General features: G+C 35.5%; 1 long non-coding RNA gene across 1 annotated transcript in view; it reads left to right on the top strand.

Annotated features, from left to right (window-relative positions):
• Window positions 1-12,700, top strand: part of LOC125693470 (uncharacterized) — a 151,742-nt gene extending 139,042 nt beyond the window's left edge. The window contains exon 4 of the long non-coding RNA XR_007377110.1: window positions 12,631-12,700. This is a non-coding gene — a long non-coding RNA (uncharacterized LOC125693470). The remainder of the gene's footprint in view (window positions 1-12,630) is intronic.
• The last annotated feature ends 14,754 nt before the right edge of the window (window positions 12,701-27,454 follow it).

Here is a 27,454-nt window from a genome sequence, read left to right on the forward strand (position 1 = left end):
CCCTGCGTGTCTCAGGGCGGCTCTCCGAGACCTTGTGTGCCAACCCAGCATTATTTCCCTGCGGGGCTTGGCAGTAGCTCTCAGCTCTGTTGAGCGAGAGTGCTGCTGGGCTCCGTGCTCTTGCTAAGTGCAGGCAGGGACGTGCAGCTTCTCCAATGCACCTGGCGTCCCCGGGCTGGGCACTGGTTAAAGCAAGGGCAGGCCATGCTGGGGAGCGCTGGATGCTGCCACGTGGAAGAGCGACAGTAAGAGGAGCTGGACTCTGTAGGGGGCTCTCGCCCTTTCTGCCTCAGGCTTTCTCCTCTTCTCAGTGAGCCAGTGCTTGGTGTGGGGAAGAGGCCACTCCTCCACCTACCTTGAAGGGACATCTGCGTCCCTTTGCTGCTGAGCTACAGAGGTAAAGCCTGTAGAGATCAAGGTCAGAGGAATTGAGGGGCCAAGGAGTCTATTAGATGCTTTCCTGAGGACGTGTGATAAGCAGTCACCCAAGTTTCCTTTATTCTGTTTGGGCACACAAACTTGTGCTGCAGTTTTGCCAGCCAAGATTCTGGGTGTGCACTTTGGAGTTGCTCTTCCATCACGGTGGATAGGGAATATAAGGCAGGGTTGAGAATTGGTTTCCTCAGGGTTGTATGGTTTGCGTAGCTGAGTATGGCTAGAATGTCAGTCACACTTTTAACAGCATCTGCCTGTTGGCATTGCAAAAGCATGGTAAAAGTTAAATTAATTTACCTAGTGGGACTCACGTTTCTGATCTATGGTCAGAGTAATTTTAGATTTCACATGTTACCATTTCTCAAAAATGCTGGGATATGTATGAAACCAACTACTCTTCAGTTCTGCCTACATGCTGCCCCGTAGTGGCTGCTGAAGGACTTTTCCTATGGTTGTTACTGCTGTTGATTAATTTTAAATATCTGAGGTAACATCTCATAATGAGGTAACATCTGATTTTTTTATTCTTTTTTATTTTATTTTATTTTTTTAAGTTCTGGTTTGTCTAGAGAATTAAAGCCTAGCTGATCACCAGGAAAATGACTCTCTTTGCTCTTTTTATCCTAATTCTGGACCAAGAAACATGTCTACTCTCTGTCCTCACAGCTCTATCCTAAAGCTGTGATTCTAAATGGTATCATGAACCTAACAGCATTTATTGTTTTATTTAAAAGAGCACTGGGTTCTGGATATAAAGTAGGATTTTCTAGCTTTTATTGAAGTGTATACCATGCTTCTAGTTTTCAACAGTAGCAGCCTTTCTCTCCACCCAAACTAACCAGAGTGTCGTTTAAATACACAGCAAAAATAGGAACTGTAAGAACTCATCCTTTTCAGGAGGTTGGCACATTTCTATTACTTGGAGCTCCCTGGCAAGATAAAGTTCTCATTCTGTATTTTTTAATCACAGTGTGATTGGATTATCATTCTTCTCCCTGTAAGAATTTGAAGGCTTCTTTTTCATCGTCCCACAAAGGGAGAGAAAGAAAGAGCTGCTAACTGGGTATGGAGTTACTGTGCAGAGAATAGAAATAATAAGTAGGTAGAGGGTTATTGGCTGCATCTCTATTGCTTTGGTTTGATTTGATTTTATGCTTGGTTTGATTTGGTATTTTCAGTTGTGGTTGTAGGAAGTGAAATGAAGAGAAACTCAGTTTATATTAGGATTAGGTGAAAGAGGAGTGAAGGGAATCTGATTGAGGGAAAATAATAAGATGGATATGTAATTATTTTCTTTTTTAGTGTTGATTAGAATAGGTTAAGTTCTCTGGTGTCTAGCTTTTCCTTGTGTATTTAAAAAAGCAGTGCTGAAAAAATGTTTTAGAAAAACGTTTTATTGACTGCTCTAGAGGTGATTACATTTTTTGGGGGGAACTTGTCTGTGAAGAATAACACACTTTATATGAGCGTACTGAAAATACTTAGTTTGTACTTTTGAAGAACTGTAATGCTAGTGCTATTTCCAAGGAGATTATTGGCAAAGCTGGTACGGAGGTACACTGTAGATGCAAGTACCTGTTAATCAGCATAATTTTTTTTAGAGTCCTGTGAAATATATGGAGTTGTACAAGACAGAAACATAGAAATAGTGCATAAAGTAGGCAGGTTTAATAGAGAACCAGTGAGTTGTGCGCTTTTTAAGAAATCATCATTTCCCTCTTAAAAAGTGGTCTGTGTTTACAATTTGCTTTTGTTGAAATTTGATTTCAATTTTAGTTTCTGTAGGTACTCTCCTAGTAAGTTATCCCTGGGTATTTAGAATTCATGCAAAGATTTCATTCTGTGGAAATGTAAGTTGTATTAATGCTAATATGAATATTTTTAAATATTAACGTTAAGTGATTCAGTTTGCTTTGTTTTTCTTTCAGCCATCACTTATTTTTTTATTGAGGTCTTTGTTTATGCATTAGAAAACAAATTAGTAGAATAAATCCCCTTTCTGTCCTTTTATAAGTAAACATCATCTTTCCTTTAGAGCACCATATGGCTCTGGTCTTTTCAGATTTTAAATCAGTTACATTTAAATATAAATTACTGCATAAACAGAAATAAAAGCATATAATTAAAGATCACAACAGAGTGAAATGTTAGAATGGCATTCTTTGTGAATGCAACAAAATATGTGAAAAAATCAGAGATACTTATGAGCCAGAAGTGCTTACCCTAGAACATTATGGAATTCTGCTTATTACTTTCTAATATTTTTTTCTCTCCAATGTGAACAAGTGCCATAGAACATATCTCAACAGAGTAAATTTAAAGTATATTTTTGGGTACATGTGAATTTTGCCCCTATAAATGTCATAATACTTGAAGTTAATCATAGGGATTATCACAGCCTTACAAAAGGCTGCAAATGTATGATTCTTTATGGAGTTTCTATTGTTAAAATTGTATGATCACAGAGAATAAGTGAAACCTGGGGAACTACAGTTGAAATATGTTTTACTTAAGAATTGTAGTGTAGATAGTAAAATATAGTCAGTGGGTTAACAGAAATATGAGCTGGCTTATAAGCTTTGAAAATGAAGAGGGTACAAATGCTTAATATGAATAGAAATGATATTTTTATAGTATAAAATATTCATCATGTATAATTGCATTAATGCCATATTTTAAAAGTGAATATTACATTTTAAAATACATATTTTGCAGCTTGTGAAGTTACAGTTGAAGTCAGACTAAGTAGTAGATGAACATAAAATTAATTCCACAGTTAAACCTGAGTAATCTAGAATGTTTTAATATTAAATATTTCTCTTTAAGTTAAGTGGTGGGTGATCAGAAAATTAATTCCATGGCTGCATCTTAGGAATGTCTGTAAAGTTTTAGCGTTAAATACTTCTTATAATTTAGAACATAAATAACTTTGAAAATAGATACTGTAAAAGTAGCAGTGGCAGAGCTGTATGATGTATAATCACTGTTCAGTACTACTTTCAATTCTATAAACCCTTATATGCAAGGAAAACTAATTTCAGACACATTGCATGTATACAGATAGACACTTACTGACCTAAGTGTATTTTTTACCAACTTTATGAAGTATTTATTACCAGCAGTAGAAAACAACATAGCATTATGTATTGTGCAGTATTTGTGACTGTCCCATATAGCTGAGAAAGATGCTTATAAGGTTTCTCCTCTCCTTTTTTTTTTTTTTTTTCTTTTTTTTTTTTTTTTTTTTTTTTTTTCCCCTTCAGGAGATGAGGAGATAGAGCTGGTCTTTGTAAAAGCGTGAAAGCAGCATCAGGATTTCTCAAAATTCACTTTGTGCATCAAGATTTCTCAAAATTCACTTTGTGCTGGCCCATGAGCGCTATTTTATAGGAACTTCAGTTTATGCCTTTTTTTTTTTTTTTTTTTTTTTTTTTTTTTTTTTTTTTTTTTAAATTGGAGGTGAGCTTTTAAAATCAGGGTAATGCTGAGGCTTGACTGTGAATTTCCTGGCTCTCATCTGCACTGCATGAGCATTCACGTGAATCTCATGGTCTTTTTGAATTCACCTGAGCTCCAGTTGTTAAGTAGTGAACTAAAAATATAAGCTTTAATGAATGCTCTGGGATAGTGTCAGTTTTCATTTTAAAGCTGTGGGTCAAAGAAACGTTAGGTGCTACCAATTATCTTACAAAAGCAAAAGACTGCCTTTGTTTAACTTGTGAAATAAGCTACGAATGAGGGGTTTGGTATCATATTTCTTGGAAGACTCTATGCAGTTTTTCTTTCGGAGTAGTTAAAATTTCTTGCTGTTATATTCAGCAGATGGCAGCATACGTGTTAGCTGGCTGGGTATCTGCTCATATCTTTAAGGTGCCATGTCATATTGACCAGCAGAGTAATTACTTTGTTAATGCTTTCAAGGTCATTCATACTGGAAACTTTGTCTTTCAATGTAAAAATATCATCTTTACTCTGAAGAGGCACTCACTGCAGTTAGGAATTAGTGGGGAATTATGTCACTTTATTCCCAGAATACAACTGTATTGGAAGAAGGAAAATGTTTAAAACCAGAGTGAAATTCTGGATCCCAGCATTTAAAACACTACATTGCATGTTCTCAAAGTACTATCATGATCAGGGCCTGAAGAGTAGGTCCTGCAAAGTCATGCAAAATACTATGCCATAACCAGACAAATGTTTCTGTGTTACTTTTTAATAGTGATGTCCTTTGAATTAAGTCATTTTTTAGGTAATGCTGGATCCAATGTAGTGTAGCTGCTATACTATCAACCTCTGAATAAGATCAATGAAAGTGTATGATAACTGCTTAAGACAATTTGCCATGACAGGCAGTTTGTCTTCTCTCTCCTCCTCCTCTTTAAATAATTTTCTGTGTCAAAAAAAAAAGACATTTGTTTACCCCTTGATATGTATGATTTGCACTTATATGTATACTCACTTGTATGGAGTCAACCTTGTCTTCTACTAAGTTCTTATTGCTTTGTAAAGACAACTGGATTTCTTCAGAAGATTGATGAGCTTGATGATTGTGGTGCTCAAATAAAAATGCAAACCTAGTATTGTAAAGGTCTCTAAAAATGAAGGAGGAAGTGTGTAGGTGTAAAATCTGTATCCTAAACATTACATATCTGTAAAGCGTTAATGTATCTCTTCCAGCTAAGTTGATATATTGGACAGCAAAGAAAGGTAGCAGAAGAATTAACTTCCAATGAGCTTGATTTTATTTACGTTATTTTTTGAATTTCACATTTGCTTTTTTAGTTTACTATGCTCTGTAAACTTTTTTTCTGTAGTATGGAAATTGAAGATTGATATTGATAGTGAAAGGATGAACTCAGAATGACTCTTTATTTCTTTTGAGTCAGGCTTGATTCTTACAATATTCGTGGAAGAGTATGTGGGCAATGCTGATAAATTTCTGGTCAGCAAGATATAAATCCATTTTATAAGCTCAATGTTGTGTAAAGAATAATAAAAAAGAATACAAGATTGGGAGGGACCTCAAAAGATGATGAAGTCCAACCTTTCATGGGAAAAGGGAGCTTAGAAGAATTATCTAGCACTTTGCCAATTGCATCCTGAAAGCAGTGTGTGTGTGCATATACAACTTCAGTGCTCTCTTTGTAATTCACGCTGTTTCTATCCCAGTATTTGCAATCAGTATTAAAATGCATCTTTGAAATGGGAGACATAGTGAGTTTTCTTGTAATATACGAATTTTTGATCTGCCACTGACCTCATAGTTGTGTGAAGAAAAAATGATTGAGAGAGTTATGAAAATCTCTTTGTAACTTACTGCACTGCTGCTATCATTGCATAATAAATATTTATATTTACAAGAGAAAAAGCTGAGACTGCTGGAATTTCTATTTCATAGCCAATTGACATTTTTGGCATTTACTTCAGAACGTATCAAACTTTATAAAAAACAGACAAAACTACATTTCAGAAACAGGTACAATTTTCTTATTCAGTCTTCAAAAAAGGGGAATTTTTTTTTTGCCTAAATAGATTTAGAAAATAAATCACTTGAAATAACTGACGCTAAAAAATAAAAACTCCTTAAAACCATCCTCATTCAGTCAAATCTTTAAAGAAATAGTGCTAAAAGTTTTTTAACAGTCTTGCTTTTTTCCCAAAGTGTTAAATTATAACTTTTAAAGCATGTGCTCAGGATTCTAATGTGGCTTGAATCTTCAGTTCTACGAGAGTTGATTAAAACAAGAAGATCAAAGCAGTATCAAAGGCACTCATCTAAGAGTAAAATCAAATGTAGCAATGGGTGCTTTTTCAATATGCTTTACATGAGATAACAAAGATTTACAAAAATGGCACAGCTATTGAGGCTAGCAAAGGAAGGTATTAAAAGTACTTAAGTAAAATTTTGCCATTAGTACTTTAGTGGACTTCAGAATATAGGCTTGGGCTGGTTGAACACTTCCTGTGAAAATTATTAGTCTGTATTGCAAATATATAGGTCTTACATGCATAGAAGACCAAATTAAACAGTATTCATGGTTTTGGCATGCTGTTTTCAATCTTTGTCTGGAAAAAATACTGCTTTTTTTTTTTTTTTTTTTTTAATTAAGAGAATTTCAGAATATTACTTGGAAAGAAATCTTTCCTGTTAGTCCTGACCTAGTCCATTATAGACTTTTTAAAACTTTGGAATGGTAATGTAGAAGGCATTTACACTGTGGATATTTATTATATGTGTGTTTATGTATGTGTGTGCGTATATATATATATATATATATATATATATATATATATATATGTAAACAGTTATACTGTATCACTCATGCAGATGGGAAAATTCTGACTTTACTCAAATCTTACTCTTTATCTGTGGTAAGTGCATACCACCCAGTATTTAGTTGTTTAAAAAGAGCTAGTTTTGTCTTCTGGGTTCTTTTCTAGGCTCAGGCTTAGTTCTAAAACTAGTACATTGGGAACAATAAGGCTGAATCAACCTGCTTTCAAGAACTTATGGATAATTTATAGTAGAGGAAAAACAGTGGGGTGCACAGATCACAGACCTCATTTTGCTCCTTCTGTTCATTTCAGAAAGATTATTGCTGGAAAAATGTTGTTTCCAATCAGTCTTGTGCTGTCTGTACTGTGTTTATTCACAATTTATATGTGTGCAAGGTCAGATACAATCTAGTTAGTGTAGTGGCCTCTACACTTCATTTATTTATGTATGTTTTTATTGGTGTGGTACTCCTTCAAATCACAGCAGTCTAGATCACTGCAAGTTAATAAGAGATTAAATTGAAATCTCCTTACTTGTATTTGCTCGGCTCTCTAAGTGCAGCATCTCATCTTGTGCAGACCAGGAGTAATTTTTATGCCAGATTAAATACTCTAAATATAGACAACATACGAAAACTAAGCTAACAGGAACTTATGATCGCAACCAAAATGGAAAGTTAAGCACAAAAGGTATCCATTAGGTTAAATATTTAGCCTTAGGACCTTTGCATTAGCAGACATGGTAAGAATTCATACACTTATTCTTCTGTAGATGCTTAGTGGCCCTTGGGGTGCCAAATTTTAGCTCATGAGTTGTTTGCAATTATGAAGCAGCTCAGATTGAGAGGTGATTGAGAAGTACTTGGCACTGGTGAGCCACATTTAGAGTAGTATGCTCAGTTTTGGGCCTCTTGCTAGAAGACATCAAAGCCCTGGAATGTGTCCAGAAAATGGCAGCAAAGCTGGTGAGGGATCTGGAGCACAAGCCTTTTGAAGAGCAGCTGAGAAATCTGGGATTGTTTAGTCTGGAGGAGCTCAGGGGAGACTTACTGCCCTCTACAGCTCCCTGAGAGGAGGTTGTGGTGAAGTGGTGGTTGGCCTCTTCTCCCGGGTAACTAGTGATAGGATAAGAGGGATTGGCCTCAAGTTCTACCAGGGCAGGTTCAGATTGGATATTAGGAAGAATTTTTTCTCTCAAAGAGTGGTTAGACTTTGGAACTGTTTGCCCAGGGAAGTGGTGAAATCAGTCTTCCTAAAGGTGTTTAAAGAAAGAGTAGATGTAGTACTTAAGGACATGGTTTAGTGGGCAATATTGCTGGTAGGTGGGTGATTGGACTAGATAATTTTGGAAGTCTTTTCCAACTTTTATGATTCTATGGTCTGTTGCCTTTTCCAGTTGTGTTGTATATGAATCACTGCAGGGCTGTGCTAGTGTGGAATCTGCTAAATATTATGAATTCCTGTTTAGAAAAAACTGGTCAGGAGAAGTTTTGTATGTAAAAAAAAAAACACAAAACAACCCACATCTCAGTCTAGCAGCTAAGAGAAAGTGACAATAGTAAAAATGCTGTGTACATATTTCACTGAAAGCATTTAGGTGTATAAATCCAGGGGGATGCTTTTTATGATGAAATCCAGTCAAGAATTAAAGCTGATAAACACTAAAAGACTAGAAGTGTAAAAATGTTTCCTGTATGAAAACAGCAAAGTGTTTGCCAATGAAGAAAATTTAATACTTTTGATCAATAATTGAACTACTGCTGGGTCTTTTCTGTTTGTTTGTTCAGATTTGTAAAATTTCACTGAAATTCTTAGAAATCAACTTGTCTCACTCTGGGTTCAGACACAGCTCAAAACTAAAATCTCCTTGTTTAGATGTACATAAAAATGCCTATCTGTTACCCTTGCCAGTTTGATATTAACCCTCTAGAAGCACAAGCAGACTAGGAATCCTGCCCAGTGTCCCTTGTTATACATTCAATATGATGGTGGGAATAAAGATAAAGTGAGGAAAAAAATCTACTTCATTATTATGTGAAAGCAATAACCTAAAAACAAGTCTGTTTTTTATTTATTAACTGCTTGTCTTAACAGCTCCATAACCACAAAGGAAATATCTTTCATTTAAGGCACTATAGAGAGAATACTATCTGAACAGGGCTTATTGCTTACTATCCTTCATAAAAAAATGTGGCTTTTAATGAAATATGCATAAAAGTCATTTCTGATTTGTTACCTACATAATCATACCTGTCCTGAGAGGCTTGGTTCAAAAATTGTTCTATTCCAAATAATTAAATTCCTCTTTTGTATTATTTCTCATTAATTCAATATTCTTCTAAAAAATAAAACTCCCACAATGGTTTTTAGCATTCAGCCTTTCAGATTTATGAACTATTTTTATGCTAATACTGTTCTGTAAGACAAAACTCCTTGATCAATTGCCAGGTAACTGTTTCATTCTTTTCCCAGCACCCTGCTAATTCAGCACATGAACTTATTTTTCATTGAGGAACTTCATTATGCAGAAAATTCCTTTTACTTATTCCCATGAACATTAACAGTATTTTATAGAAACAATTATTTAAACATAATCATTTCACCTCCCTTCATCTCCTTTTGTTTTTTTTTTTTGGTGCATGAAAATAAAATGTTCCAAAACAAAGAAGGGACAAACTAGAAAAATTAAAGAAGCTTATGGTCGTAAAAATTATTCCCCAGAGTTCAAGACTTTTAATTAGAAATAAGAAAGCTCTATGATAATTACTTGAGAAGCTTGAAAGTGATTTCAATATACTTTTAGGAAAAAAGTAGTACAGATTTCTGCTTGTCTGCAGGGAAATATTACATCTGAACCAAATTGCAGTTGCACATACAATGAGAATGTAATAATAGCAACTAAAAAGAAGTGATTCAGGTAGTAATTTTTTCAGGTTGAAATATAAAAGAGACTGCAACAAATTTCTTGCTGTTTCAATAGTGACTGAAGAGTGCATTATAATTTGTCAGGTTGGAATGCGGCTAAAACTATATGGACATAAGAAATTTTTGCGAGGAAAGAGAACTTTCAAATTCTGGTCTATTGAAAACTTAGGTTCTGCTACACTTATTTCGCTAGTACTGAAATGAGTTTGACCCTTGTTTACATGTTTAAGCAGTCAGTCTAAGAAGGAATGCAATGACCTCTCAAAATTTACTATTCATTACTGTCAAATTTGGCAGTAATTTGTTCCATTGTAGCTAGAAAAAAAAGCAGCTTTTACACTGTCTATATTAATGAATCCTGGATCACTTTCCACTTGTGTTCATTATTTGTCATATTTACATTTCTTTATATGAGAAAAAAAATCATAGATGGTTAACATAATTATTCCTCTCGCATAATTAGATGAGAAGCAGATGTTTGGTTCTCAGTACTGTTAGCTGTATGCTGAGAGATGATGAACAGCTGCAGGCAAAAGGCTTTTTTTTTTTTTTTTTTTTTTGCTTAAATGTAAGTGTAATATAGTCATCCAAGCCTATAAATTATTATCCTGGAAAGGTAGTTCTAAAGTTCTTTTTTTTTAACTCTCAGACATGGTGCAAGCCAGTACTTAATAGTAGTACAGATGTCTTGAATTTGTATAATAAGCTTAAATTCCCTACACTTAATACCAAACACTTACATGGTAATGAACATTTTTTTCTTTTTCTTTTTTTCCCCGAAATCAAGCTGCTTCTTAGCACTGCAAACAGAAACATTTCAGAGTTGGAAAGAAATTGTGGTATTCTTTGGTTGACATTTTCCTTGATGTAGGTTGCCGCAATTTAAATATTATACCTGTTGCACAGCTCCAGATGAAAGCTTGTCTTCCTAGCAAAAAAGCTATACCTATAAAAGTAGATATTTAGTTCATACCAATTGAATCCATATTTTCCCTAAAGCTAGGGATTTTCCTCTTATATAGTGTATTATGACTTTCTGTGCTGTTTTCAATTTCATATCCCTCCCCAGTCCAAATACAGTTTTGATCTAGTATGTTTGCCGTTGATTGCTAATCATCTTTCATGAATGATTTTAAGCTGATATGTGTGTACATATGTATATGTAAGTATATGTATATGTATGTTTGTTTTATATATATATATATATATATATATATATATATATATATATATAAGATATTTACCATATCTTGTGTTTTATTTTTGAAAGACTAACACATCAGTAGAGATGAAGACTTCTGATTTTCCTCGGTATTTTATTCTGTGTCAGATAGAATGCATTGGAAGAAATAGAGCATATTTCATAGAATAATAGAATTCTTAGATTTGGAAGGCCATCCAATCCAACTGCCCTGCAATGAACAGGGACATGCCACAGCTAGATCAGGTGACCCTGGGAGACTTATCCAGCCTCACATTGAAAGTTTCCAGGGATGGGGCATCAACCACAACACTAGGTAACCTCTTCCAGTGTCTCACAACCTTCACTGTAAAATATGTTTTCCTTCTATCTGACCTAAATCTACCCTCTTTGAGCTTGAGATCTATCCTCTTTGAGCTTTTCCCTAGATAGCTACTGGTCATCTCACTTGGGGAAATGTTTTGAGGTGCAAGTTTTCTCAAATTCCTTCTTTCTCCCATTATCATTTACAGTTGTTGAATGATTTTTTGATAATTGAAATGAAGAAGAAAAATAAGAAGTGTGATACAAAAACCCCACAACATTAGAAGAGTTGGATAAAATTATGTGTCACTGTTTTTAATGTACTCATTTCTTTGTAATTGATAGAAGCGTAGAACTAGTTGGAAGTATTTTTGAAAGGACTATCAGGTCCAATGCCCACAGATGTAGACTCAGACTGTAGGCACAGTCTGAGCACTCCTTTAAAAGAACTCATAGAATACTTATGCTGTGAATCAGCTGCCTGCAATGACACCAGTATGGTAGTAACGATCAAAGACTGTAACTGAGCTACAAGAAGAGAATGTGAGGTCTAGGTGAACCTTGTGATTTTATGAAAATAGAGTAAATTCTTTTAAAAGCTGCCAGATGTGTTCATGCCCCACTGTATGAAGATGATGAGAGAAAGTTACTGTTCTGATGTGGAAAAGAAAATCCTTTATCTTGTGTTGCGTGTGCAGTCAAGAGCTATGCTGCAAAATCAGTCTTTTTTTCTTTACCCTTGCCTACCGTTTATATCTCTTGTTTATATCCTGACATTGCTGAACAAACAATGGCTGTGGTAAGTTTAAAGGAATACCTGCTAATGATGAGATCATTTTCTTTAAAGTTCATTTGGAAGAAATAGTCTTTGGTCTAATGAAAGGAAAAACTTGTTTGAGTTTTTTAATCTTCCAAAATCTAGGACAACTGAAACTTTGTTGTTCCTAGCAACCTTGCAAGAACGTGAAGTGTGGCCCACAAATGCTTTTGAGGCTGTGAAAAGGAATAGCTTTATTACAGGTCTCAAGTCTAGACTAAAACAAAGAACAAACTTTGAGATATTGTTACATTTTGTAAAGTGTTGTATTCTTCATATGGAAATGTTAATTTTATCATGCAGTGATTTAAGAAGAGTTGTTTTATTCTTTCTGGGGCTTTTAAAGAATGTTTTCTAAGTAACAGATCCATCCTTATAGAGAATGTTTTTTCTCCCTTCTGCCTTTCCACCAGTATTCTTGCGCATCGTTTCAAAACTGATTGTGGGATTCCAAGCAATGTGTCCACAGTGTAACTGTGAACTGAGAACATGGATACTAAAACTTCCTCTTTCTTCAGTCAAGGAAGAAAACAGTAGCCATAAAAATCTATGTGTAAGATAAAAGTATTAGGCAATGAAACCCAAAAACAAAAATGTGTTTTTGGTCCCTACAATACTGCTGAAAAGGCAGAGCAAATTTTGAATTTTTTTTTTTTTTTTTTTTTTTTTTCAGGTCTCTGGAAATTGGAAGCTAGGTTAACTAGAAGTTGATTGGCTACAGTTCATATTAAAGTAGTACCAAGGCCTTGAATTACTTCAATTGACATAATCTTTTGACCATCACTATTAAATTGATCTGAGGGTCTAATGGGATTAATGATTGCTTGTAGAAGAGCCCAAAGGTGACTACTGACCTTTTGGTTCTTTTAGCAAATAGACAGTTCCCTTTTTGCATTCAGTTAATAGTATAGGTTGATGGTTCACACAATTAACTTTTCAGATGGAGTTTAGCAATGATTTAGCTAATTACTGTATAGAAAAATATGCTGTGTCTGTGGTAAGTGTTCCACATATAGCATTTCATAACTGATACCTGCTTTATTAGCTGGATCAGTCACTACAGCATACAGACCAAAACAATCAGTACTCCTGAATTATTTTATGTACTTGTCTTTGAAACAGCAGCTGTGATGCATATAGCTAGTTTTGTTCTGAACTTTAGCACTTGAGTCAGGTATAAGATGAACAACTGTGTGGCAGTTACAAGCAGAGGACAAGGAAGACTTGCTAACTAAGTAGTTTACCTATGAAATATCTCTGAATTACGTTCATTTAGAGAAGAACTTTGTTTCCATCTGCCTTGTTTACTTAAAGCATGATCTCAGGTGTTTTATCTTGTACATCCTGTGTGCCTGAATTCAGAATTTTTAATTTCAGGAATTTCTCACGTAAGAACAGCGGGTAGCTCACTTCTTGAACATATGATGATTTTTCTACACAGATATATTCAATTAGTTGGAAGAAATGAGAAACTTTAGATTCTCCATTGGTTCTGGAAATTGCAGCAAAAGAGGAGGTTAGTTATTTTCAATTAGGACTCTGTATCAGCTTAGGAGTTACCATTGGTGTGTGATGCAATTTGTAAATGCTCTGTTAGGTCTCATGGGTTACTCAGGAATCTTTGTCACCTTTCCTTTTGTTTAAGATTCATCTGTTTAACATTTTGGTGAATTTGCAATTAAGGGGCACTAATTTTATTTAGTTTGGCATCTCCCTCCCTGCAGAGACTGAAATGTTTGAGATTGGAAATAGCAAACATTCCAGTAAGCATATATAGGCAAAATTCTGGCATGGAATGTTTTGCTTGTACAGTAATTATTCAGCCTGAGGAGAGGACAGAAAGCATGTAGAATAATGCATATGAACCTAACAGCACAGAATACAGCTTCACTTCAGTTCTGTCTCTGAACATCAGGTCTATTTAGCTACTTTTGCTAGAGAGAAATTGTTGAGGAGCCTCTTGGCAGAGGTCGGAGCCTAGTCCACATTCTGCCAGATGCTGAGCTTGAGGGTCCCCACAGTTGTTGCCACACTGTGTTAAACTGGGTCACTGAAAACTGGAGGGAAGAGAGTTATTGAAGTGTTTTAGCAAGAGAAGAAGGCGTTGGATCTGTAATGAATTGTATGCTACTTATAACATGTTTATTCACATTTATGCGTGTTATCTGCTATTCTAGGGTGACAGTGGAAAAATAGTGACAAGCCAGTCTAGTGCTCTTTGTATAGAGTGTAGCCCTTAAACAAGGCCATAGATAGATATACTACCTTTTATTTGCTATATGCCTGTTTGTTATCAGGTGGAATATGTTAAATTCCAGGTGATAAGAACTTATTTCTAAGCAAATTGGTTTCTAAGCCCAAAGTAACCATGGTTTCAGCATCTCAATTTTTAGACACACCAAAAAAACAAAAACCAAAAAAAAATTAAGAATTAGTGTTGCTAGCTATAGAAGAAAAGTAATCAAAATGAAATATTAGAAGCAGAGTAGAGGTGTAGATGGATGGAAGATTTCTAAGCTTTCCTTTGACATAGCTACCATTTCTTGGACTTTAACAATTTCACCTTGGAAGACCTGAGCTCTGAAAGTCTAATTTTATTTGAAGAAAAAGTACATTATTTGTCGTGATTGCTATACTCTCAAGAGAGAAATATTCGGACGTGGAAGGCAGCTCATGTGCAGATGAAGATGATGTGCATTTGCAGATTTGAAAAGAAGTTTGTACTGCTTTCATGCTGTGTGCTTTAGGCAAATGCAGTGATCACGTCTCCCTAGCTTATATTTATACACTACTTTTGTGAAGTTTAACAAATCTATATGATTTTGAATATTGCACTCACATTTGCTGTTTTTTTCATTAAACTTCCAAGACTCTAGTTCTCCGTCAGCTAAATACCTTACTGACCTCATCAGCATAGTTTTGTCTATATTTCATATCGACAGCAATTAAACATTTTGAAAAGATACTGGAATTGTAGTCCAATGCCTTTACAACATTGAAAATACAAATCTATACAACATGGCCTTTAAATGTAACATACTGTGTGTTTGACACAAAATATATAGAATGGTGCAAACTAAGACCAAGTGCCAGGTCCTGTACTTTGGCCATAACAACCCCAGGCAACACTGCAGGCTTAGGGCAGAGTGGCTGGAAGACTGTGTAGAGGAAACGGATCTGGGGGTGTTGGCTGATGCTTGGCTGAGCATGAGCTAGCAGTGTGCCCAGGTGGCCAAGAAGACCAACAGCATTCTCGCTTGTATCAGGAATAGTGTTGCCAGCAGGAGTGCAGGGAAGTGATCATCCCTCTGTATATAGCGCTGGTGAGGCTGCATCTTGAGTACTATGCTCAGTTTTGGGCCCCTCACTACAAGAAAGACATTGAGGCCCTGGAGTGTGTCCAGAGAGGGACAATGAAGCTGGTGAGGGGTCTGGAGCACAAGTCTTTTGGGGAGAGGCTGAGGGAACTGGGACTGTTTAGTCTGAAGAAGAGGCTCAAGAGAGACTATTGCCCTCTAGAACTCCCTGCAAGGTGGTTATGACAAGGTAGGGGTCAAGTTATTAGAAAAATAAATAAAAAAAAACAAAAACAAACAGAGCAAGATATAATTTTCATTCTTATTTATTTTAGCAGATCAATCTGGGAGCAACAGAATGTTTAGAAAGCAAATTTGATGAAAAATATCTGCTTCTGAATAATAGTGGTACAACAGAAAATGTTGGGAATCATTATTAACAGCACAGAGTGATTGGAGAAACAGCAAATGGTGATTTTGTGTGTATGTGACAGAGAGATTCCGTATGTTAATACCTGTGCTTTTTAATTTTATTTTATTATTTTCTTTAAAGCCAACAAATAGCTCAACTTCCTCCTGTACAAGATGAGCTGAAGGTGGTGGGTATTGCCTCTTTTTAGGGTTGGTTATGGTAATCTTAGATTATGCTACCAGAAATTTTGCTTTGATTGGACAATTGGGCACTGTTCATACACCCAGGTTTCTCTCTGATGGTTAACTGCTATAACACAGTGATAAGGAAATGTGTTATGCAGATATAGACAAGCTATTGAATCAGAAAAATATAAACTCAGGAGTAAATATTGTTTGTTTGTATTTTGAGATGTAAAGTAGTATTTTGATAATGCTTTATTTTTGTACTGCATTTGTAGTCTTTGTTTAACAAAGATTATGAGTGCACCATATGTGCTGACTTTTACAACAGTTTTGTCATTGGCATGGAAAAAGTCAAATGTAGATGAAAGAGGAGTAAATCTAAGCAAGCAATGCATCTGATAGAGCAAATGCAAACGCACATGGCGAGGAAGGGAAAACAGAAATCTTGATCTAGAGAAAGGGGTCAAAACTGAACTACTAAGACTAAAAAGGGACAACAATAAGGAAGGAGATAAAGACTGCAGTGGAAAAAAAATTATTAAAAAAAACTTTTTGGATCAACTTCTGTTTGTGATTCAGACAACTATCAGAGAGAGCAGAATGTACTTTTTATACCCAGAAGTGCAGGGTACAACACTTCTGCCCAACTATGGCGATGGTGGCATGTACCCAACTAACCTCGCTGTTACAGGGTCTACGCTGGGGCTTTGGGATTCAGCAGTAACTAGATCAGTGTGCCTTGGGATTTTTCACTTTGGCGATATTTAGATTTTGGCTAAATAGTTGCTATATTTTAACTACAGTTTATCAAGATAATTAATAGATTTTTAGTTAAACTTCTGTTCCAAAGGACTGTTATAAATATTTCAGTGTATAGCACTTCTAATTTTCTGCTGCTGTGCCAACTTCTTGGAAAAGAGTGCTGATTTTAGTAGAACTAACATGAGGAGGGCTGAGGTTGGTGCTGAATGTGAATGTATCCATTAACTGAGATCACCTTAGCAAGTCCTAATGCTGGTTTGAAACCTTTATGGCTCTTTTCTCAGAAAATGATTAACCCATTTTCCTTAAATGAAGTTAGATGATGGCCAGCCAGTTCTCACAAAGCAGCTATTATTAGTTTTATTGTGAGAGCACTAAAAAGAAAGCGTATGTTGAGGTTTGAGACCAAACAACAGGGTGGAGACTAAACAAACAAAACACTTTCAGTCACAAATACATCAGTTAAAAAGTGGCACCTCCTCACTGTGTGCTGCAGGAGCAGCAGCGCAGCCAAGCAGAGGAAGCAATTTGCAAGTGTTGGCTCCGTCCCACCGAGGCAGAAGGCAGTTCAGGTGCAGCAGCAGGACAGGTGGATCCTGCTTCCCCTGGCGTTTGAATACTGGGGAATACTCGATTAGTATTGGCTGCGGATCCTGTAGTGCCTAATGGTTGCCAACCACCCCCTGGAATGGCCAGTTGCCACCACCTGCTGCACTCCACCTGCCCTTTGATGAAGTTCTCTGGGCTGTGGTGGTGATTCAAAGGTTAGTTATGGGGGAGTTATTTGAAGGTAAATTGAGTTTAAGCTGTTGCAACTGTATGCTGAACAACCACCAAGTATAACCGACCACTAAAAAAAATGCTGTATGTGTGTTGGGTAGGAGGGGTTACCTGTCAGCAGCGGGCACAAGCCGTGCCCTTGCTAGCAGACAGTTGTCAGTGCCGTGCTTGGCTCTGTGGCTGAGCTGTAGAGTCTCACGGTCATGAAGGATTGCTACCGGACCCACCGCTTGTTTCAGCTCCCCATGCAGTCGGTGGAGAAAGTGATATGTTTAGCTCTTCCAATCCTAGCAGAAGCTTAATTGCAGCAGAAAGTTGACTGTAATTTCTCAGCTCATTATTGAAACATCCTAGAAGAAAGTAGCTTCAATTGAATGCTTTCCTTGTTCCTGCCAGATTGCTAGTGCAAATTAGAGTTTTCATATTAAAAATTAAGGTGTGTAGTTTGTTTGCTTTTTAATTAAATCAAAGAGCTTTTGGTGTTTGATACTTATGTATGTAAATAGTAACTTTAAAACAAGTTGTCATACATTTTTTCATTTAAATGTGCTTTTGAATACCAGAATAGAAAATCTATTAAGGTCAAAATTTGTTAATCAGTTCACACCATTAATAGTTTGTATCTGCTGGATACTCGCTCTTATCCAATCATATATTAAATATGAGACAATTGGAATTGGAACAGTGTTGGATTTCAGTGTTTAAATGATGCGTGCTACAAGGGCTAGAAAAGGGTAGAGTTAAGAATTGTGATCTTGATCCTTTAGGTTCAGATCACAGTTACAGAAGTAATTTGTGGTAGTTATACTGCATTGCTAATAATTTTCAGAGTTCCCTTCTGCAGTTAAACAGCAAAGTTATCAAGTCAGTTTTGATGATAAGGCATGAATCATTCTAAATTTCAGAAGTTACCATTTTTCTGCTTTCTGAATTTCTTCACTTTGTGGAACTGGTGTTGTAGTTTTTTTTTTTGTTTGTTTGTTTGTTTGTTTTTTGTTTTTGTTTTTTTGTTTTTTGTTTTTTTCTTCCGCTTCTCAGCTTCTGGGAGATATCAGTGCTATAACTTAATGGAAGTTCTAGCACCTCCTCAAGCTTCCTTCAGCCACTGTTATATGAAAAAATCTCATTTCAGGGTTTCTCTGAAGTACTGTCGATGTGGAAAATGACATGTAATGTTATTGAGTTAAAATCTGAAAAACATCTTGTTCCTTAGGACTACCTTTTAAGAGCAGGAAATTATCTTTGTCAAGCAATTGATTTACATCAATTAAATAATGATGAATACTTTTAGCTAGGAAGCACCTGTTGTGAGGTGTATCCAGTAATGCAAAAAACCCACAATAAGACTGGGAGGAGCAAATATGAGGCTGACAGGACTGATTAAATTGAAATAGTATTTGCAGGTACTCAAACTCTCCATGCCTTGAGTACGCACACTCAGAATTCAATAAATCCTTGAATCTAAGTAATTTCTTTAATCCAACTCTCATATCATAAGGGAAGCAATCAGTGACACTGGAGGATTGTTAGATGCTGATACAACAGCACTGAAGAGTGGCTCACACTTACTGTAGGCTAGAAAGTCTGTTACATTGTCAGACAATGATACATTGTCACTTTCCCCCCCCCCCCCCCCCCCCCCCAGACCGCAAAGTTAAACGTTCCTGACCACAGAAGGGGGGGTGGGGGGAAGAAAAAAAGAAAAGAAAACAGCTGTTTACACTGAGTGATAGCTATTTGTTTAACCCTCCCAGGATTTATCTTCATACTTCGTCCTTCAGATGCCCATATCTCAAACAGTGTACTTTTAATTTTTTGATTAGTAGTATGTACAGACTTTAGGAAAAATGTTTGGATCCATTCATGTAGCAGCACAATATTTAATTCTTCTGGTTTACAACTGAAACTATGAAGTATTATGGTGTCTTTGGAAATAGTTGATGGATAATCCTGTGGCCTGCAAGTCATTAAATGTTTTACAACATTTTATAATGAAAATTGTCTGAATTCACATATAGTAAATCCTGAAATTGGTTGTTGGTGTTTATTAGACTTTTAGTTATAAACGTAATTAGTTCTTGATCCAAAATCTAGGATTGTCCCTGTATATGTCTGAGTTTTGCAGTCTTTTCTGAGTGAGGATGAATTGGCCACTAAGCAGTGGATGCAGCTGGTGAATTTAGGCTTATGTATGATGGTAGAGCTGTATCCCTTGCATAAATAACAATCCAATATTTCATTCTCTCTGCTTCATTGAAGGATGGTAAAGAAACACAGATTAAAAACAACAACAACAAAACAAAGGACAGGGAAAAAAAGGACAGAACACTGTTCAGAAAAAAAAGACAGTATGTTCCAGTGTGTATATACTGTACTTGGATGACAGAAAAATGTTATAGGGTCAGAACTTTGCATTTCCTTCCACTGAACCTGGGAATATTTTGGAGTTTAAATTGGGTTCTTTAATAAGTAATCTAAACTACATACATTTGTAAGTTACGAAGCAGTTAAGAAGAGTAAAAGACCAAAAAAATATCTATGTGTGAAAGAGGGGAAGCACAGGGTGTGTGTGTGGTACGTGTGGGTGTAATCTTTAATTAGAGTACATGTAAGAAAGATAGTTGTATCCTTTGGGCATTGCCTGTTTTGCCTGTTATGGACTGTACTGGCTATTTATTACCTTTCTGCTAATCTTAGTGTAAGGCATTTTTACTTAGTCTAAATAATGTTTAAAAATTAGAATAGTAGTTGAATATGCAAGAACTGAAAAATTTAAATGATATGTCAATACACAGAATAGTTGATAATATTGGCACTAACTATATGGTATTTCTAGATCCTAATGGAAACAATACTGAAACTTCTTGGCTATTTTCTGAGTTTGATATCTCTAAAAGAAAAAATCAATCTTTTTTACTATAAGGCAAGTCTCATGGTATATGTAAAATGCACCAAACATATCTTTAGACATCCTTATATGATTAAATAGCACAAAATGAAATCTGAAAACACTTCTGACAACCTGAACGATGATAGAGGCAATATAAAGACATCTTTCCAAATGTACCATAAAGCTTGATTGGTCATATTTTGCATGCAGGTAAGAAAAGTCCTATTCTAATAAGTAATTTGAGCAGAATGGCTAATTTGTGTTTCGCACATATAAAATTAAATAATTCAATCTAATAAAAGTTCATAGAAAATATTTTCTAACCAATTTGTTTATTCTAGCTTTAATTGACTCTTATTCTTTAATTTAACTCTTGCTTGGCAGAGTCAAATTGATAAATAATATCAAAATGAATAAAAGTTCTGTCTTTTTGTCTGTGTAAGCATGTTGCTTGTTTAGATTTGTTCACTGTTCTGTTCAAATCAAAGTAGTTGAGTCTGTTCTGCTTCTATTTTTTTTTCTGTTCTGTGCTTTTGCCAATTTGTGACTTCAAATTTCATTTGAAATTATTTAAGAATAGGGTCCAATGTCTTCCTTAAAGATGTCCTTATTATCTACTTCTGGAAGACCCTGGAGGCATTTTATAGCAACCGTACTCTGGAATTCCTGCTGAGTAATTTGTACTCTACACCTTTAAAAAGATCGCAGTTTACATGAGGTGGTGAATGTGTGCCTAGAATTGGGCTTTTTAGGAGCTAGAAATGCAGTTAGGGATTTGATACTTGTTTTTCTTCATTATTACGTAATGTGATAGCTTCATTTAATTGATCTGACTTTATCAGTAAATGAATAAATGATTGTATGTCAGCTTTTGACAAAAATGTAATGGGAAGGTGTATTCAGCCTGAGGCCTGAATCCATAACTGTAGTCCATAAGAAAAGAAAAACTCAATTACATAATAGGAGTAGAGCATTATATTTGTGGCATTTGGCACAAAACATTATCAGTGGATCTTCTTGTTCTAAATAGTTCCCAGTAGAAATAGTTTACTGTTTTTATTTGAAAGGAAATGAGTCATAAGGCTATTTGTACCTGTAGTCTGCTTTCATTTTTATTTGTTCATAAATGAATGCTGACAGAACTTACCCATAGAGGTGAATGTTTGCCAATACCATTTAGTCTGAACATCATCTGCAAGGCAGGATGGACCTTTAGATGAAATGTCAGAAAATAGTGTGACCCTCAGCATTTTTAATGGAAAATGGCTGAAGGTGAAAAAAAAAGAAATGTATTTTATCAGTTTGTTTTTCATTTTAACTACCTTATTCTGGCTTTCAGTAAACCACCACCGAATAATTTCATACACTCTGGATGCAGTGGTAATTTTATTTTACTTTCTAAAATATGTGAATCTATGCAGTGCAGCAAATAGTAATTGGACATTTTGCATGAGAATAATGATTATAATGTTAAAGTAGCAAGCACAATATATGCAATTATGTGAACTGGTAGGTTTTTTTTATTATAAATTCATGATCGGCTTTAGAAAAGAAAAGTACCAATTCATAAAAGGCAACTGAGAAATTGTTCATCGATAGATGAGGAAAGTACATTAAACTTTCCCATTGTAAAAGCTCTGTAAACAATGCATAGGAATGACAGGAAATTAATGAGACATGGACAGGACACAGTGAGCATTCATTCCATTTACTCTGGCATAATAAAGAACTACTGCCAGACAGGCATCAGACCAAACCAGGAGGACAGGCATTTTATCATCTTTATGTCATTATTTATCCAACTTCTTTCCTATTAGTTCAAGAGAGAAAAATAGCAAAAGAGATGATATACTGACTCCTGTGCATGAATTGGGGATGGCAGATGAGCAGCACATTTTGAATCACTGTCTAGACTGTCTAGCAATTTAGGAGAACTAATTTCATTTTTGTCTTACATAAAGCCATTTTTTGCCCTTTTCATATTAGCCACTGGGTATTTCAAAAGGTAACAGCAGTATCAGATAAGTCAGTGCTCTTTGTCCAGATGATGTACTCAGTTTTGCAAGCAAAGAATCCACCTCTTTTTTGCTCCATTAGCTTCACTGGTAGCACAAGGACAACATAATTATTTACACAGCTCAGTGGGAAAGATTAGCTGCATTCAGTTTTGTACTGTCTCTTTTTTATATATTGAAGCAACAGGAATTGATCATGAGGTTAATTTCATGTTGCAAACATACTGAACAGACTTAAGAGACCACTCAATAAAAAAAGGCAATCATTTATACGGGAGGTGCATTTTTGTTTCCTCATCAAAATTGGATTTGTTCCTTGGTGAGTGCATGCTATTGTAGGTTACAGAGCATTTCATTCAGTGAAATTATCTGTAAAACTTTTATTAATTCTTACTCTTTTACTAAGTTAGTGCTGTAATATGAAGAGCTTTAACTACTAATTGTTGCATCTTATATTCAAACTTAATCATGAAAGGGATGGTGAAGCTTGCCTTTAAGTACCACTTCTCTTTCACCTATAAAAGCACCCAATCTGGACAATTATTAAAAGGACTTTTGAGATCTTTGTAATATCATTCAAATCATGCTTATGTGGTGTAAAATCTGATGTTAAATGTTTGCACAAGTATATGAAATAGATATTCAGGGTTTTTGTTTTTTTTTTCTAAGAAGAAAATACATATTTTAAGGATGATATTTATATATATTTTAAATCTATTTGTTCATATTCCATGTATTCAGAATAACATTAAAACTTCACAGTCTGAATGACATCTGTCTGTTATGGTAGGAACCATATGAAATGGTGCTTTGCTGTCACTGCCAAGTAATATGTGATATCATGCATCTTTTTAGTGAACATGTAGTGCTTTCTCTGGTAAGATCTAGGAGAAGCAGATGTGGCACTGTGAATCCAAAATATAGAGTCCACTCTATAGATGGTACTTGAAGAAACTGTTTGTGAAGTAGAAAGCTTAATTGCATGTCTGCTTAAAAGGCGCTGAGTTGAGCATCCCTGGGATAATTTGGTACTCCTTCTCCTTTCTTCATTTACTCCTAATATTCTTGCAGACAAAACCTTCCTGAGGCTGTTCACAGTGCTATTTTTGGATTATTGCTATCTTTTAAATTAGAATAGGGTAGCACTCTAATTTTTCTCAGGGTCTTTTTCTTGTTATTTTTTTTGTTAATTCTGCATTTTCTATTGTTTGGGTAATGGGAGGATATAGTACATCTCCTTATTAGCTTTCTTAGTAGAATTTGCTTGTTTTACTATGAAATAGTAAAATAAATCTTACTGCAGTGGTAACAATAAATATGCAAGAGATGCCCTGAAAGTAATGCCTCCTATTTTATTATGTTGGCCTGCAGTGTCAGAGACAGATGGTGGCATGGCAGCAGAGGGTGAACCTTCCCGCCAATATTCCATTAGATTTCATTGCTGTGTGACAGATGGCAGCAGAAGGGCAGTCTGACATGAAAGTGTGTATGAAGCAAAGGTGTGTAATTTAATTTCTCCATCAGGAAAAAATAGCAGTTAGAGACATTCATTAATGCTGGTGGAATGTTTATGGAGACCAAGCAGTGGATGACAGCACAGTGAGGCAGTGGATGGTGCATTTTACTGGTGGTGACAGGATATGAAAGACTAGCCATGTTCTGGACAGTCTTGCGTATTTTTGTGAGTGCGGCAGGCAGGCTCTTGTTCATCACAGCAAAAATGCATAGCTAATGGTGGTGACTATGTTGAAAAATAGTGTTTTGTAGCTGAGAATTTGCTCTATCAAATAGTGTTATTGTGCTCTTTGTGTCTCCTGTAATTTCTGTAGAAATAAACAGGATATGTTACTTTCAGAGTGACCTATGTAGATCTGCAGTAAAATGTTTTTGCTTAAGGAAAATGGAAAGGGTACTGCATTGCAAAAGGAAAACCAAAATGGAATGAGCATGGAAGAATAAGAAATGCTGTATATACTGAAATGTCTACTATAATTTGGAAGCTTTATTGTACAGTGTGAGCCAATCTGTATCAGAATGCTTGGCAATAGGTTCCCAAATGGGATTCTGTGAAGATGAAAAGCATGAATATAACAGAGTTGTCTTCAAAACTAATCTTGAAGAGTTTCTTTAAATGATACTGTTTGAAAGAAGCACATGCTCTGTTTTGAGTGTAAGAATGAAAAGGGGTGAGTCAGCCTTCTCACACTTGAGGAGGAAGAGAATTCTAACAATAAGAAGATAATGCTTAGTAGTGGAGCTAGGAGATAAATCAGGACCAAATGGCTTTTGACAAAAGTCCAGACTGTGTTCTTAAACAGTGTCTGCAATTTAAGGTATCTGAAAATTGATGACTTCAAGTCTAGCAACTAGTATGTGCACTGGGCTTCTAGAAATGAAAATTAATTCAAGCTACTTGTTTCACCAGTTCTTATTTTTTCTGAGATCAATAATATGTAGACAGTAAGATCTAGTTGTATTAGATTTGTTATTTTAATTTATTTAATGTATATACTAGTTGATTGAGTCTTCAGTTGACATTCTATACACTATTATGATAGTTTTGGTGTAGATTTGGTTGCAAACAAAGATTTCCTATTTGGAATGGGAAAACCGGTTCTGCTATTTTCATAAGCTGGCAAATTGAATGGAACTGAGTTAATGTTTTTCTTACAAATAAGTGTGGATTAAAAATCTGAGCAGAAAGAAAAAAGGAAAAAAATCCAGTCTAAAATGGCATAGAAATCAACATGAGGATCAGTAGTTAGCTCCTCCTCTCAAACGCTCAGGGACATGATTGGATTATTAGTGTTAGAGCAGTATGGTTAAACTAAGATTGGAGTTGATGATCTTGAAGGTCTTCTCCATTGAGTGATTCTATGGTTCTATGACTGTAATTCAGTTTATTTAGGTCCGACAGATTATATTCTATACAGTACTGACTGTAAAAATCTGAATTGAACACTTATGACTTGATTAGATCACTTGATGCTCCTCCTTTTAGGATTTCTTATTGTAGAATACTTGTTTTTGCCTTCATACATAGTTCTGTGCTGGTCAACTACTCAGGTTTTCAGCTATAATTCTGAAGGCTTAAAATCAGTGACAGTTTTACTGTCAAAGCTCCTGCTGCTGTAAAGAAAAAACTTGCATGTTTATGAACAACTGTTCACGCAGTATAACTTTTAAAAAATATATATATATTTTATTCTGGTAGCTAGTTATTTCTGGCCACTTTCTTCTATTAATGTGCCTTTACTTCTTTGACTTTTGACCCTTTGTCTTTCTACAGAGCATTAGACCTATTTCTATGTTTGTATAGCATTAGACACAATCACCTTTGGACAGGATTGATCACCACAGAAAATTCCTGACAAAATTTTGTAGATATTTTAATGAAATAAATACTGCTTAATAGCTCAACAGATATATTCACAACAACTTTGAAGCTACCTACTATAAATATTTATTTTGTTGTACTCCTTGCTATTGATTTCCCCCTTAGCAGCCTTGCTTGATTTAACTTCTGTCAGTCTGATGAACTGGTATTCAACTGGTAACCTGAGCAGCATATGCCATTTATAAAAGAATTAGATAACTATCTAATTCTCCACAGAAAGCTTCTCTAATACTTCTCTGTGTAAGAGAAATTTTGTGAAGATGAGATACAATCCCATTTTTTAAATATGTTAAAGGTGTTCAGTATCTTGGAATAATCCTGATTCTGTAATGGCGCTGTTACATTCTTGACAGTATTTTAATACTGTAGCCTAATTGATACTTCCAGAATGTGCTTTTTATAGGATGAAAATATTTAAATACAAATGCAGTTCTTCAGACAGGAGTCCTTTCTTGTGTCAGTAATGAAACAACTAGTTACCAGTTATTAGTTTTGATTCACCTCAGGGGTGTCATTTTGCACGGTTCAGTTTGCATCGTAGAAAAAATGACAGAAAAGCAGCAAATGATTTAATAATTATTATAGGGAACCATCTTTAATAGTATAACCTACAGTGTCTATAATGAATAATTGGTGGTGGGACTTGATGATCTTATTGGTCTTTTCCAACTTAAGTGGTTCTGTAAGAACACTCAAGGAATGGAGCAATTTGCCCAGAGAAATTGTACTGTCTCCATTCTTTGAGGTTTTCTAGAAAGACTGAATGTCACCCTCAGCAACCCCTCTGGTCTTATGGCTGGGCATAATTTGATACTTAGTTATTTATGGTTTCTAACACGGTGACAGTGATTCACATTTGCACTGGAGAGCAAGTACAGTTGAACAGCAAGTGTATGAGAATAAATTATATACATGGCTATCTTTGAGATGTGGTTATAGATAACTTGCCTGAGAAGCATAACAGATTCTTTTACCATTGTACTCATGATCACGTCATGCAGTATTTGGTACTACATTCAGTATCCCTGAGCCACAGGGCCTCCTCTCTGCTGCATGTATCCTAACTACTATGACATGTTGCAGTCTAGGTCTCTCCTATTACTTCTCACTTGCCATCGGCCAGCAGAGCCTTCCCCCTCTGCAAACTTTATATGTCAAGACAAATCATTAGCTGCTATTCCAGAAGTAAAATTACAGAACAAACAAACAAAACCCAAACAACATAGGATGAGTAGGGTCTGCCATTTTAAAGAAGAGCAGAGTAGCAAATTTACTCTTAATTCTGCAGAATTTTTTTTCCTTAGAAGCTGTGCCTCCGAGTACACAACCAGCCAACACTGTGTTAGCATTTTGAACTTCTTTTTCTGTCCCAGAGGTTCATTTCACATTGCACTGAGAAGAAGAGTTCATTCCTTCAGAAAGCTGACATCCCTTCTCTTGCCAGCACTACCTTTGATATGAAAAAATCCTTTCCTTGTATTTCCACTTCCACATGACAATGCTGTTCTGCTTCTACACAGTTTTAGAGCATGTTTTTCATGAAGATTGGATTTTTTTTCTTGATGTGATCCCCTGTGCAGATTAGGTCATTCTAAAACTGACCTAACAAATTCCACAATTAAATCCCTTCCATAATTATAATATATAATTAATAGAATAATTGTTTTCATTCTCCTTTTATCCATTTTTTTCAGTCATATTTCTATCCAGTGTTAATCCAAAATCTGTTTCTAAGAGATTCTATTTTTTTCCCTGCCATT

This window comes from Lagopus muta, chromosome 5, assembly GCF_023343835.1.
Source record: "Lagopus muta isolate bLagMut1 chromosome 5, bLagMut1 primary, whole genome shotgun sequence".
NCBI classification, from domain to species: domain Eukaryota; kingdom Metazoa; phylum Chordata; class Aves; order Galliformes; family Phasianidae; genus Lagopus; species Lagopus muta.